This window comes from Lagopus muta, chromosome 1 (genome assembly GCF_023343835.1).
Source record: "Lagopus muta isolate bLagMut1 chromosome 1, bLagMut1 primary, whole genome shotgun sequence".
Lineage (NCBI taxonomy): Eukaryota > Metazoa > Chordata > Aves > Galliformes > Phasianidae > Lagopus > Lagopus muta.
Window position 1 is genome coordinate 1,544,973 of NC_064433.1, and position 14,119 is coordinate 1,559,091.

Genomic DNA, 14,119 nt, shown 5'->3' on the forward strand with positions numbered 1-14,119 from the left:
CAGAGCAGGGTGACCCCTTGCTTACAATTCAGCAGCAATTTTGCCTGCCTTGCTTTTGTAATAGAATAAAGTCACGTGCAGCCATTTATTTCGAGTACATTTGCAGTTAGCCAAAACCATGTTCAAAATTTGCCTTTTCCCTTTTTAGCATTTACTGAATGAAAAAGGAAATAAACTGAAGGAAAGCCTTCAGAGAACTCAACTGTGGTTAAGCCTGTAAGTACCTATAAGGTAAGCCTATAAGTACCAACCATACAATGAAGGACAGAGACCCAGTCAAAACCCTATCCTTGATTCTGCCCAAGCATTGCAACAATATGCGTTTTAAACACGCAGAAATGTTATGTTTTTAAACCAAAATGACATCAAATCGTTGTAGCTTTTACTATTTCATAAAAGCCAGGGAGATTTAGGGCTTAAATCCATGAGCAAATTGCCATGGCTTAATGAAATGTCATGTTCAAGTGGAGAGAAAGCACTGCAGCAGGAAAACGCTTCTTGCTCAAAGTGTATACAAGGGAAGAGTGCTTTGTTTTAGGCACAGAGGAATAGGTGCAAACTCATCTGCCTTAAATTCGATAGTTTAGTAACCATTCAGCTTTATGGTTTGTTCCAACCCTAATTATTCCATGATTCTAAATCACAATGGCCATGGACAGCTCAGGACCATGCACACAGCACTGTGCACAGCTGTTTAGGTTCAGCTGGTGCCCAACAACTTCCTAAGGCGGAGTGGGTTTGGTTCTTTTGCCTAAATATTGGCATTTAGTGCCATAAGAAGTGCCACTGGACAGCTGGGACAGCTCTTCCTTGGAAGCATTTCAAATTTTTGAGCTATTTCCCTGCTTGCAAATCAGAGTTTCCCAAAAGAAATGCAACAATTCATATTTTCTTAATGAAGATCAACATCCAGAAAATTCACCTGTGCAATTCCACATTCACGAGCCCTTTTGCAGCATCTAAACTCCTGTGGACATTTCCCTGGTCCCATTGCCTTCACTTTTCCTAACATGATGGAGTTGGCCCTATTTGCTGTAAGGACACACTGCTAAGCACAGCACCCATCTTATTCAATTTCGTTTTTTTTCCCCACCTTTTTATGTGTATTTCTTGGAAAGGAGGCATGTGCTGGTGTATTATAGCTCAGCCTAGGGCTCCTTGTTCACTGAGATCACATTTTACATCAGTTCTTTCCCCCTCGAGCAGCAGATACTGCCTGTACTTGACAACCTTCCCATTCATTCCTGTCCTGTGCCGACTTAAAATTACAGCTTCCAAACTCAATTTGGAGACATGAGAAGAAACAGGAGCTCCTGGGCTTTTTTATATTTAATGTCGCTCAGCAAGTCCATTAATCTTCCCTGTCAAACTGCATGTTTCAGCAGCCCACAGCCCCTACCATTCCTGCACCTGAAGGGAAGGAACTAAACACCTGCTCACTTATAGGATATAGAATAGTTTGAGTTGGAAGGAACCCTTAAAGGTCATGTAGTCCAGCTCCCAAGCGATGAACAGGGACTCCAAGGTCTCAAAGCCTCCTCTTGTTCTAGGACACATGGGTGGAAGTGGTAGGAAGGGTTGCACATCTCACTTTCCTCACTTACCTCCTTGGAAAGGACTGGGAAGAGACTCATTGGGAAACTGATGACTGTGGTTCACCCTAAATTCATGCAAAACAAACACAACTGGAGAGGATTTGGCATGTCTCAGGTGGACCATCAGCACAATCCTTTATCCCCAGCTCTTTTGACCAGACCATGCAGGAAGAGACAGGTGCTCTTGGAAATAGGTTGCCAGAACTTGTGAGAAGAGCCTCTTCTTCTCATCGTCCTCTCCAAGATTTATTTCATGTTGCCTGTATGATTGTACACAGAGGCCAGAACATATGCCTACTGACGTCCCAACATCTGAAGAGAATGTCTCAGCTCCTAGAAGTTCTTGTATAGCCATTCTCATCACCCTACATTTGCAGACCTGTTGTATCCATAAAGTTTCAGCACAGACCTCCCTTTGGCACAGGTATCTCCCACGGGACATGGTCTACATCTAATCATGTTCCCAGCAGAATTACCACTGTTGGATGTGCTCTTGCTTTGAGCCAAGCCATGTCCATGCTCAGTCCAACAAAGGATGCATGGATCTGTCCAACCAGCACCTTTTTGGGTTAGGATGTAGACCAGAAGATCAAATCTGGATTAGGAATCACATTCTCCAATGTTCTTGAGCTTTCTATGTTTGAGGACACTGCAATCAGGTTGCAAGCAATAGATGTTAAGGTTTCACCCAAGGATTTGATCCCCACTGGAAGCAACTGAAACCCCAAATCCCAGCAATTTACACTACATTCAGCTCTTCATGTCCTACTTCATTCAGCACTATAAAAAAAATCTATAATTCCTCTGCCAAGTTTTATGGTAATCCCTGGTCACAGCTCTACTTTTGATGGAGAGAAGGCTGGAAGCACCAGCTTCAGCTCAGGGCAACACCACATTTTTCAGACCACAGAAAAAACTGCACACAAAGGGAGGAGAGTCAAGATAACAGATGAAAGCAGAGAACAAAACCCAGCCAAAATGAAAGGTTCAACATTTTAATATCTCATATCTTCCCTGTGCATTGTTTGGAGTACATGAACCAAATCAACCACTTCCAGCCTGTGACGGGTCACAAACTAGCTGAGGCATTTTCAACAGGCAATGATCAAAACACAAGTACAGGCATTCTCAAAACCTTTCTGCTTAGGCTCAAGTTATTAAAGCAACAGCAGCATGGCTCTGGAGGCTGCCAAGGGGTTATGAAATATCTCCCCTCTGGCCTATCTGCTCATCTTTGCTCATGGCTGAGCTCCACAAGCATCCATCAGCTATTTAATGCTCCATGTGGCTAAGGGACCATCTATATACAGTGACAGACCAAAGAAGTGTGGTCCTCCAATACCTGATAGGAAAGCCTATCCGATGGATGGAGAAGAGATCTCTCAATCCTATTTCTGGATCCAGGTGGGCTGCGCAGCACCTTATTGAGAAGGGTCAAAAGCGTATTGTGTCATGTTCATCATACCTTTCAGGGTCATATGTATAGAGTCCCAGATTTGCCCTATACAGATATAAAGGGCCCCAGTCTTCCATACCAACAACCTAAACTGGAGAGCACTGATCCATGTACTGCTTCAGCTCATGCACAGCAGCCTGTAAGATACCACTGTTGTAGCTTAAGATGTACTGTATAAATTACAAACCTTTGGGAACTGACATTCCCCTCTCTGGTATTTCACAGTGCTGATCCAGCAAGCACTAACCACCAAAAAAGACCAAAGCAGACCCCTGGAGCTACATATGAGATGTACGGAAATGGTTTCATTTATGTCATGTGATGCTAAGCCAGATCTCCAGACTTATCCATCTGTACATCCATATCTTTGGGGTTTTGCCATATTTTGCATAAGATTCCAAATGAAATTCCTACAGGTTTCACAGAAAACAGCAGCCAGGAAATGTCTGGTAAATGTCTCATCCCAAACATCCCATCCGCAGGAAAAATCCATATGTAGATCTCAGAGAAACAGGACAGGAGGGATAACTCAAATGTGAAGGCAATATGGCTTGGGACACCATGCAGGGGAAATATCCTTTATTAAATTAGGTGAATCAGGAACCATTTGATCAGTTAAATCCCACAGGGTAGAAGGCATATGGGAGAGAGAAAATACCTTGAGATTAAAAAAAAATAATCCTTTAAACAGTGTTACAAATAAATAAACTTAAGCCTGATCAGAAAAAAAGAGAGCTTCTTCATGCCCAATCCTTAGAAATAATACAGAGCACATTTCACTGACTGCAGCTGAATGCTCTGCAGAAGGCACAAGGAAATATCCTGCCAGGTTACATTCCCTTCCTGTCCAGATAGCATGGCAAGATGTGATTGAAAAAGCTGGGCTTGAGTGTCTGATGGACTGGTCCCATCTCCCATTCCAGTTACTGAGACTGTTTGGTAGTCCAATTCACTGTCACAGCAGACAATCAGACACATGGCAGATGTTAGAAATTGGAAACATGGCAGGGCATAAGTCCCAAGCCTACACATGGACAGATGTACAAGGAGCTCAAGATGGTATTTCCTCATGTGATGGCAGCAACTGTGCTTGCTGGTATTCTGTCCTCAGTTGGGGACATCTAATCTAATGTCTTTGTATGGTTATCCACATCGTTTGGATATGGTTATGGTATATATCCACTCTGCTCAGACATTCTTTAACAAGGCAACACTCAAATACTCAGTAGAAGTAAGATCTCTACTCCAGATACAAATGTTGGTCCCAGTCTTGCTAGACATTTTGTGTCTAGGGTGTCATTGCCTTTCATTTCCCAGTGGTCAACATCCAAGCTTGATGGGTCTTGAAAATGACAGTAATTGGTAGATCAGATGAGTAATGGGTAAAACATGTAGTAGATCATGGATTGTCTTGGAAGTACTTTCATGAGTTCACTGAACACAAAGAAACAACTTCTAAATATCTCCAGACAGATGTGAACCAACTACCAATGCAACTCAAGTTCGATTCCCACCAAATTTTAGTGAGAGCTCTGATGGCTTTACTTTGTCCTTCAAGATCTCAGAAAGAGTGGCGGCTGAAGAAATACCATCTCTATTATGAGTAGATGTTGGAATGAGTGAAGGATGCCTGATCACACAGAAATGAGCTCATCAGCTTGGAGTTAACAGTCCAAAGCTGGAAGGCAGCACTGTCAAGTTGTGTAACTTGATCATATTTTTAATTATTTAGAGTTGATGTTTAAAAAATTCCACGTCTCAGCTGAATTTTAGTTTCAGAAGTTCAAGAAGTTCTGAGAACAGGTGCAAAAGAAATGAGCACCTTTTTCATTTTAGGGTAGGGGATCCCTACAGAACCCTTCACCCTTCAGATGTATCGCAATGGGATTCACTGGGATAAATAACATCCTGCAAACTTGTAATCAGCACCCTTGCTTCTGCAGACAATACCCACTGAACTTAGTTTGGGAACAGATTTACCTGGAAAGTCCAAGCATGGCCTTTACCCCAACCACTGCCAATGGCCAGCGTGGCCAACACATGTGACATAGTCACATCGCTGTCCAGTTGTCTTTTCCCTGCTCCCTTTGGGTTTTCTAGTGATCATAGGCTTTATGTCACATTAGGAAGCATCAAAGCCCTTCCACAAAAGGTGGCAACAATGTGTGATAAGTTATGTTGATTTAAACCACACAAGAATGGCACCCTGCTCAGGGATGGCCAACCTGGTAGCAATAATGAGAAGAAAACAAGACAAGACACCATTCCTTTGGGATACTGAGCAACATTCCCAGACCTTTTGACACTTCAGTGCTAACACCCTTTGCAGGCTGAGAGCAAAGGATTTTCTTCCCTCGGTGTAACAAAGGCACATTTTGTGTCTTCAGCTGGAAGCTCCTTGCTCGTGTATTCAAAATTTGTGTCGGCAGGGTGGTTTCCACGTGGATCTGTAAGAGTGGAAACACAAATTGAATGTGGGATTGCAAACTTAAAGGCTCAGTCATACAGGGAAAAGCATCTGCAGTGGTGCACAAGGGTGTTGCAGGACCTCTGGAAACACTGAAAGGCAACAGTAATCTCAAAGTGATTTATCTACTGATATTTACCATGGCAAGGAGGATTTCAAGTCAGATATCAAGTGGGTTGACCAATGCTGCACTCCTGTATGTAGAACTGAAAAGCTTGTCAGGATACTGGCATGTCTACAGCTTCAAGTAAATAAATTAACAAGGGCAAAAGGAGTGATGTGTTAGCACGGAGACTAATGAGGACAAAGTCTGAGAGGACTCCAAAGCCCACCAGCCAAACTGATGTTCCCTCAAGTCAAAACTCCCTTAATTCTGGATCAAATTATCAGAACTAAATAAAGAAGTTCAAAAGGAAAGGACTCTCGCCTCCATTTCTTGCTTCTTCCTGAGATCACCATATGGCTCTTCAGTACCAGGGAAAGAAGCCATTGTGTTTGCATCAAAGGAAATTAAATGGACGGTAGAGATGAAATTAGGAATAACAGCCGTTTATGACATTAAACACCACCAGGCTGATAATTGTTACTTCAGAATAGAAAGAAACAGGGACAAGATAACACTGGGTGCCACATTCCCAAGTATTCACATCATCAAGAGCTGTTTGGCCACATAACCCACATGGCTGAATGTTTGGACACGGCGTCACCTCCACAGGCTTCCTAGGGTGGCACAGGGATTTAGGAATGCTGAATGGCTCCCAGGGCCAACTGGGGCCTTGCTTACTTGCTATCCCCTGTGATATCATAGCTTTGATGACAGTTACCCAGAGCAGACCTGGTACAGGATCTCAGCTGTGTATAATTGCAATTCTCATTTATACAGATGGAGATAACAAGGATTGATTATTAAAAATACTTAAAGCTACTCTTACACATGAGATTTTAAGACTGCTTCAAATTGTATCTACTCTGTAAATATTAGACCATAAGATTGGATCTAATGCTGAGGAGTAAGTTATCCCAAAAAGCACATCATAACCAGCTCACATCTCCTGAAATCAAGTTTCCAAAGGGGCACCTCACAGCTCTCCTCATTTTTGTCCTTTTCCAAATATGTCTTGCTAAAAGAAGGATTTTCCAAACTGCAAATTCATTAGAATGTCACAGAATAACACTCCAGCACAGTGGCAATAACAACATGCAAATGCCCCTCACTTTCCCCCTTTGCAATATTTTTTGCAGTATTCAGAATCGCAAAGAGAGTTGCATCATCTCATCTCCTCACTTTATTATTCCAGAGTGTTTGGACTGTGACTCACAGTGACTACAATATATATTCCATTTTCACTTACCTTGTCAACAAGAGACAAAATGAAAAGGGAGCATCGGATGCACCTGTAATGTGTTCCAGACTGCTTCTCCCTCTGAAACCTCGCCAAAGACAAAGCTTGGAGAAAGATGATGAACACTCTGACCTCTCTGGAGGATACTGTGAAAATCCTGCAGAGTCTGGGAAAGCTAAGAGAGCTGAGTGTCTATCCTGCTAGCTCTCATTCCGCCAGAGAGTTGCAGCTGGTGCCAGGGAAATATTTATGCAAAGACAGCAGATATTGTGAGCAATGTATGGAGAAAGAGATGAGAGCAGCAGTCCTAGGTTGGGGCAATCGGTGCAGCATGTGCTTCCTATAGTGACAAACATTAGATGGCTAACAAGAGTGTAAGAACAGGACTTTTCCTTTCTCTTTCCAGTCTCCAGAGACCTATAGCCTAGAGACTGTATGGAATAATAGCTTGGTTTGAGTTGGGAGAGACCTTCAAAGGCCATCTAGTCCAACTCCCATGCAGTGAACAGGGACATCTACAGCTCAGAGCCGAGTCCAGCCTGGCCTTGACCGTCCCTAGGATGGGGCATCCACCACTTCTCTGGGCAACTTGGTGCAATGCCTCACTACCCTTATGATAAACAACTTTTTCCTTACATCCAGTCTAAATCTTCCCTCTTTTGGTTTGAAATCATATGAGAGATTGCATCCTGCAGCCTTTGCATTCGAAACCCTGTGTGAACTTTCCTTTCTTTTTTTTTACTGAATGTCTGATTCTTCCATATCATCACTACCATCTCTAAGGCTTAGGAAAATTTGTCTGTACATGAGAGATAACATTTAATCATCAGTACTGCATACTGGATGGTAATGAAGTGCCTGTGGTCACGAAGAGACTGGAGAAGCCTGGAATCATAGAATCATCATGGTTGGAAAAGACCTCTAAGATCATCATGTCCAACTGTCCAGCTATGACATATATTGCCCACTAAACTATATGCACAAGCATCTCTTAACATAGAGCTCAACTGAACCCAGATCTTGGCTTAGCAATGACTATAAATGTCATGTTGCTCCAGTGCTAATTGTGAATATTTAGAGCATCTAGAGATGCCCAATGTCTGCCTGGCATCAGCCTCCTCTCAAAGAGATTTTTGCATCTAAGCAAAGCCCACAAGAAGTCAGATTGGCTGGTGCTACAGAAGAAGTGGGCTTAGCTGCATCCCATGTGAATCACAGAACCAGAGAATATCCCAAGCTGGAAGGGACCCACAAGGATCGTTGGATCCAACCTTTGGTTTCATTTGGTATAACCCCTTGAGCCTGACCCATCAGGCAATTGCTCACTCATCACATTATAAATCTTCCTAGCTATATGCTGGAAATAAATCTAAAATTGTCAGTTTTGGTAATAAATACATAAAGAAAAGGTATGAGAGAGCTGCTGCACTGCTTGCTGAGGGGTTAAATGCAGTGCTACCCAGAGATAGCTCCTTTCCCAGCTCATCTCCTAGCTGCTGGGCTCTGCAGTGTTTAATGAAGATGGATTGCCTACGGGAGGCCAGCTCTGTTTAGACTGCCTATGGCCCCTTTCTGTTACCCCCACCCACACAAGTGAACTCAGGACCCAGGCATGGAGAAATTCCAGACAGCAAAGCAACAAGTGAATAAATTGAGTTTACTCAGAGGAAACAGATCCAGGTCTTCCCCAGCTCTTTCTTTCAGGAGTGGATTCTCTTGGGTCTAATAAAGGCTGAGACGTTGGCATCTTTTTGTCAATAGGGGCCCAGAGAATGTTTCATTTCTCTACCTTGACCTATATTCATGAAGTTTGCGGTAATCTACTGCCTCCAAGGCCTTTTGTTTTTAGGTTATGACAGCATGGGGGAAGCTTGTGTCTTCGCTGCAACAACTTTGCTCAGCTATTACAGCTTGTGTATGCCTGCCTGCAGAAAGGCTAAAATGCAGAAGCTCCTGATGAGAGGCCCCTGGACTGCAGGACTTGTGCCTTACAGGCTTATCATAAGACAATGGGAGAGAAAAGGAGAACATGAGATTATTGATGGCCAACTAAAGAAAGCCCTCAGGCCATACTTATGTTATCGAGGAATTGGAGTAAGGGAATGTCTTCCAGCTCTGAGGCCAAAAGACAATATCATTTCTGTCCATAGAAATGGATTATCTTAATTCCACCAACCCCAATTAGGAGTTGTATTGGCACTGCTTAGTCTTTGGCCCATGCATTATTTAGGAGTGTGATAGTTCACTTTGACTGAAGGCATGCCAAGCACTGTGCTAGCCATGGAAAAAACTGACCATCCATTAACTTAGAAGCCCCAGTTTTGCTCATACCACAGGAATGAACAGAAGTCACAGGTGGAGCAATAAATAGAATCATAGAATCATTAAGGTTGGAAAGACTTCTAAGATCAACAAGACCAACTGTCAGCCCATCCTCATCATGCCCACTAATCCATGTCCCTAGAGAGGACCTAGACACAATGTCTGTTCTCTGAATGCACTCTTGAAGACAGTAAAAGCAGAGAAGGGGAAGGAAGACCAATACATGGGAATGGGTAGATAAGAACCAGACATGGATATATTCAATATGGGGAAAATTTAGAGTAGTAAATGTTTCCCACCACCTTGTTTAAGCTTGCATGAAGTCACATGAAGTCAGCTTGCTCGAGGAGTATCATGGTGCCAAAGGTCTTTGCTAGACCACAAAACTTCTTCAGAATAGGTGGTAGGTCCAATCTTCAAAATCTCACATGTTCCCCAGTGCACTGAAATGACAAATTGGTACCACAAGGTTGGAAAGAACTAATTCCCGTAGTGTTGGAGGCAATACAAAAAAAGTACATTAATAATGGACACGACACTTAGATAAAGACATCTTAGTGATGATTTCTATGGTTTTTATTGAAGAAAAAGTGAATTTGGGGCAACAATTTACAGAACACTGAGGAAAGGAAGGTTGGAGCAGTGGACTGCAATGCCACAGCTTGCACAACTCCCTACTACCTAGAGAAGCATTCCCTTTAATTTCCCTGTCATTAAAGGCTTTTAAAGCAACAAGCTCTACCCTTGGTGAACGCATAGTTTAGATGTTTAATGATAATGATTCCCTGATGCCTTGAGGGTAAAGTGAATTAGTGCGTTCATTCTTCATCTCAAGGCATGAAGGGGGTCAAACTCAGCCTTAAATCATATGAAAAAAATAAATCCTGTAGTTATCACTCATGGTCATGTGCCTGCAACCCTTTATGAACACCCAGGCCTCTCGTTGCAGAAAGGAAGCAGCTGTGTTCAAGGAGACCCACTGCCATGACTTAATGGAGAGGATAAGCTGAGCTCACTCAAATGCTGCTTTCCAGGGGTAAGGTGTGTTAAAGCAGATGGTGCTGGGGATCAGGACTGGGTGTTGGGAGGGAAGCCAGTTAAATGTGAGGCTCCACAAGACGAGAAAACTTATCAGTGTATTGGATGCAGCTAATTCTGATTTACTGCCTAGGTAATAGTGAAAACCCATAATTTTTTCCCCCATCTTTGGATGCGTGGGGGTTATTTTAATTGAAAGAACACTTCAACGAGTTCCCATCAATCACCTCTGGAAAGTCATGTTCACTCACCTCCAGCATTGAGAGATATGTTCAGTGCGGGGAAATTCTCAAAACTGCTTCAGGTTGAAGTTCTTCCAGCTCATGTTAAGAGATGTCAAGTTAATGATTCTAAGGAATGAAGAGGAGGAAGGGGGAGAGAGGTAAAAAAGAAGAAGCTATTTCCAGTTTTCCCCCAGGCAACCCCCCAAATATGCCTGGAGTTTATAGCCTTTATCATTTTTGACATGTAGAAACACACATAGGCAATTCCAGCACCAGTACTGCTTGATGGAGTGGGTCTGCCTTGGAAATCACCCAAATAAAATCTGGCAGGGAAAAAATAGAAGAAAGAAAAAAAGAAAAAGAAAAAAAGAAAGAAAGGAAAAGGGAAAAGAAAGAAAAAAAAAAAGGAAAGGGGAAAGGGGACAGGGAAAGGGAAAGGGAAAGGGAAAGGGAAAGGGAAAGGGAAAGGGAAAGGGAAAGGAAGAGGGAAAGGGAAAGGGAAAGGGAAAGGGAAAGGGAAAGGGAAAGGGAAAGGGAAAGGGAAAGGGAAAGGGAAAGGGAAAGGGAAAGGGAAAGGGAAAGGGAAAGGAGAAGAAGAAAAAGAAGGGAGGGGGAGTTTAAGAAGTGACAGAGCATCCTCAGCCGAGCATCTCTTCTTTGTCAAGGGAGCCCTGCTGCTTTACACTACTAAGTGACAAGTTCTGAGCATGCAGAAAAACATTTGTGAGCAAACCAGCTCATGTCCCTCACTGAAAATGAAATGGTTGGAGGAGCCAGCAGGAATGTCTCCTGCTCTATTCAGAGACATGGTGATCGTTTCTGATCTGTACAGGAACGTGCATGTTGCTGAGCTGAGATGCATTTAGCAAATAGCTGAAATTGCTGAGAAGATATCTACTGGGGAAAGGAGGAATGTTTGGGGGACCTGGAAATTGACTGATCATGTAAATCCCAGGAATGTGACAATTTAAGGAAAGGAAAGGTGTTTGCCTCATCTAATGCATGTAAAAATGCATCAGTGATTTATTTTAGTTATTTGAAATGATGTGATATCACAAAGGAAAACGAAATTTTAAGCTGACTACCACAAAAACCTTCCTTACAGAGAAGGAAAAGACTCCTCCCCTGGCCAAAGCTATAAAAGCCCAAAGGTTGAGGGCATTTCAAACAAAACTGGTAAAATTGAAGTACCACTTCTCAAAGGTTTCCACTGCCATATCCTGACAGCTCCTGGTTTGTAGCCAAAGAGATGCAGCTCAGCCTCCCTTACAGTGGAAGGGTTTGCATGTTGGGAAGTGCTCAGATGAGCAGTAATGGAATCTTGGTCATAGGATGACCATATTTGCTCACAGGTGCTAAGGAGATGAAAGTAATGCTTCCTCTTGGAGTGAGACTCTCAGCAGATCAAGTCTCACCACTGCCTGCTATCCTGTTAAATCCATTCTCTCACCTTGCCAACACACTATTCAGAGAACATGCTTGTGATGAAAAATGGTTGAAATAAACCCATGAGTTCACTCTCTGCATTTTCTTCCCCAGATTGACAGAACTGATGTTGGTTTAAAACCTGAAATCTCTTCTTTACCCTTCAGGGAATTCAGTTATAGGAAACAAGAAGGAAACTGAATTTGTTCTGATAGGACAAAGGGAAATGGTACCAAACTAAAAGAGGGGAGATTTGGACTGGGTATAAAGACAAAAAAAGTTATGATAAGGATAGTGAAGAGCTGGAACAGGCTGACCAGAGAAGTGGTGGATTCCCCATCCCTGGAGACAAGGCTGGATGGGGCTGTAAGCACCTGATCTGGTTATATGTGTCCCTGTTCATTGCATGGGAGTTGGATTAGATGGTCTTTGAACGCCCCTTCCAACTCAAACAATTCTATGACACTATGAAATAACTGCCTGGAAGAGAAAATGAGTCCAGCCTCGTTAGCACAGCCAAATACCTCAAGAGTTCTTCATCTTTTAGTATGATAATCAGCCTGATTTGATTCAGACCTAAGCAGGGTCACCACTGCCCAACATTATTGTTGTCAAAATGATGTTGTCCTTAGAGATGATACATCATCACACTCCATTTCAGCAGAGACATCATTCCTGGAAGGGAGTTGAGAAGTGCCCAGGGAGGTCGTGGAGTCTCCTTCTCTGGAGATGTTCAAGACCTGCCTGGATGCCTACCTGTGTGACCTGCTGTAGGGAACCTGCTTTGGCAGGGGGGTTGGACTCGATGACCTCTGGAGGTCCCTTCCAACCCCTACAGTTCTGTGATTCTGTGATTCTGTGAAGTCTGGAAGAACTGCATAATATATAGAATCACAGAATCATTACGGTTGGCAAAGACCTCTGAAGATCATCAAGCACAGCTGCCAACCCATCCCCACTATGCCTGCTGATCCACGTCCCACACTGCCACATCTCCATGGTTCATGAACACCTCCAGGGACAGTGACTCCACCACCTCCCTGGGCAGCCTGCTCCAATGCATCACCACTCTTTCAGAGAAGAATTTTTTTCCTTACATCCAACCTAGTGACTAGTGAAGCAGCACAGACACTTATTAATATTTATATGCTTCCCTATGTATATATCTAATTCGATATGTATATATCTAAAATCAAACCAGTGCAGCGCTCACCAAATTGCTTGTTCTGGCTTTAGCTGGGATGGAGCTGATTTTTGTTTCGGATACACCAAAGATCCTGGTAAACAAGAATCAGAGAATCATAGAATGGCCTGGGTTGAAAAGGACCACGAAGATCATCTAGTTTCAACTCCCCTGCTATGTGCAGGGTCACCAACCCTAGACCAGGCTGCCCAGTTAATGTCTCCATTTGCAGTAGCTCTGTATAATAAATGGTGTATCCTTATGTATCCTACGTATCTAAATGGCATATCCTATGGTATCTCCATTTGACTACAAAGCCACAGGTGAAATAGTCTATGAAATCATGACTGGCCAGGACTGCAGAATTCACTGTCTCAGAGATGCTTCAATTAAACATGCTGCTTTGGCACCTCTGCTTCAGTGATAGCCCCACCACCTCTGGTATCCTAGGGCTCCAATGGGCACCTGCAGCACTGAAAGAACAGTTTTAGGCTGAGCCAAAGGTCTGTGATGGATTCATGGATTGCCTGTATCCCACAGCCTCTGCAGAACAGTGTCCATTTCAGAATGAGGTGCCCTTTCCTGGCTTTTCCATATGCACTGACTGCAGAACAGGAAAAATTGCTTTGATTGATCTACTGCCCACACGTAGAGAATGCAGTCAGTTTACTTTTTTATTATTTTTTATTCTTCCTGGAAATGAAACAAGAACTTTTCATGTCCTGGAGCTTGCAGCTTTGTCTGGTTTTGTTCATCACTGCATTTGTTCCTAAAGCAAAGGCTGAATATCTACGTCCCTTTGGGAAGTCAAGGACTGACTGTGTGTTGGGGCAAACAAACTACCAAACAGAACTGGATTCTTACATGCTTTGTTTTCATTCTCTTGCTGATAACACAGACAGGCACTCACAATGTAGTTTCCAGACAGAGCTGAAGGACAGATTTCTGATGTATTCAGCAAGTCAACACCAAAGAGCTGACTCTTTCCCCCAGCAAAGGGTCCGCAATTCTGCTTTGAACTGTGTTTCAGAAGACAGGAATTTAAAATGTTTACACAAACCTTGAA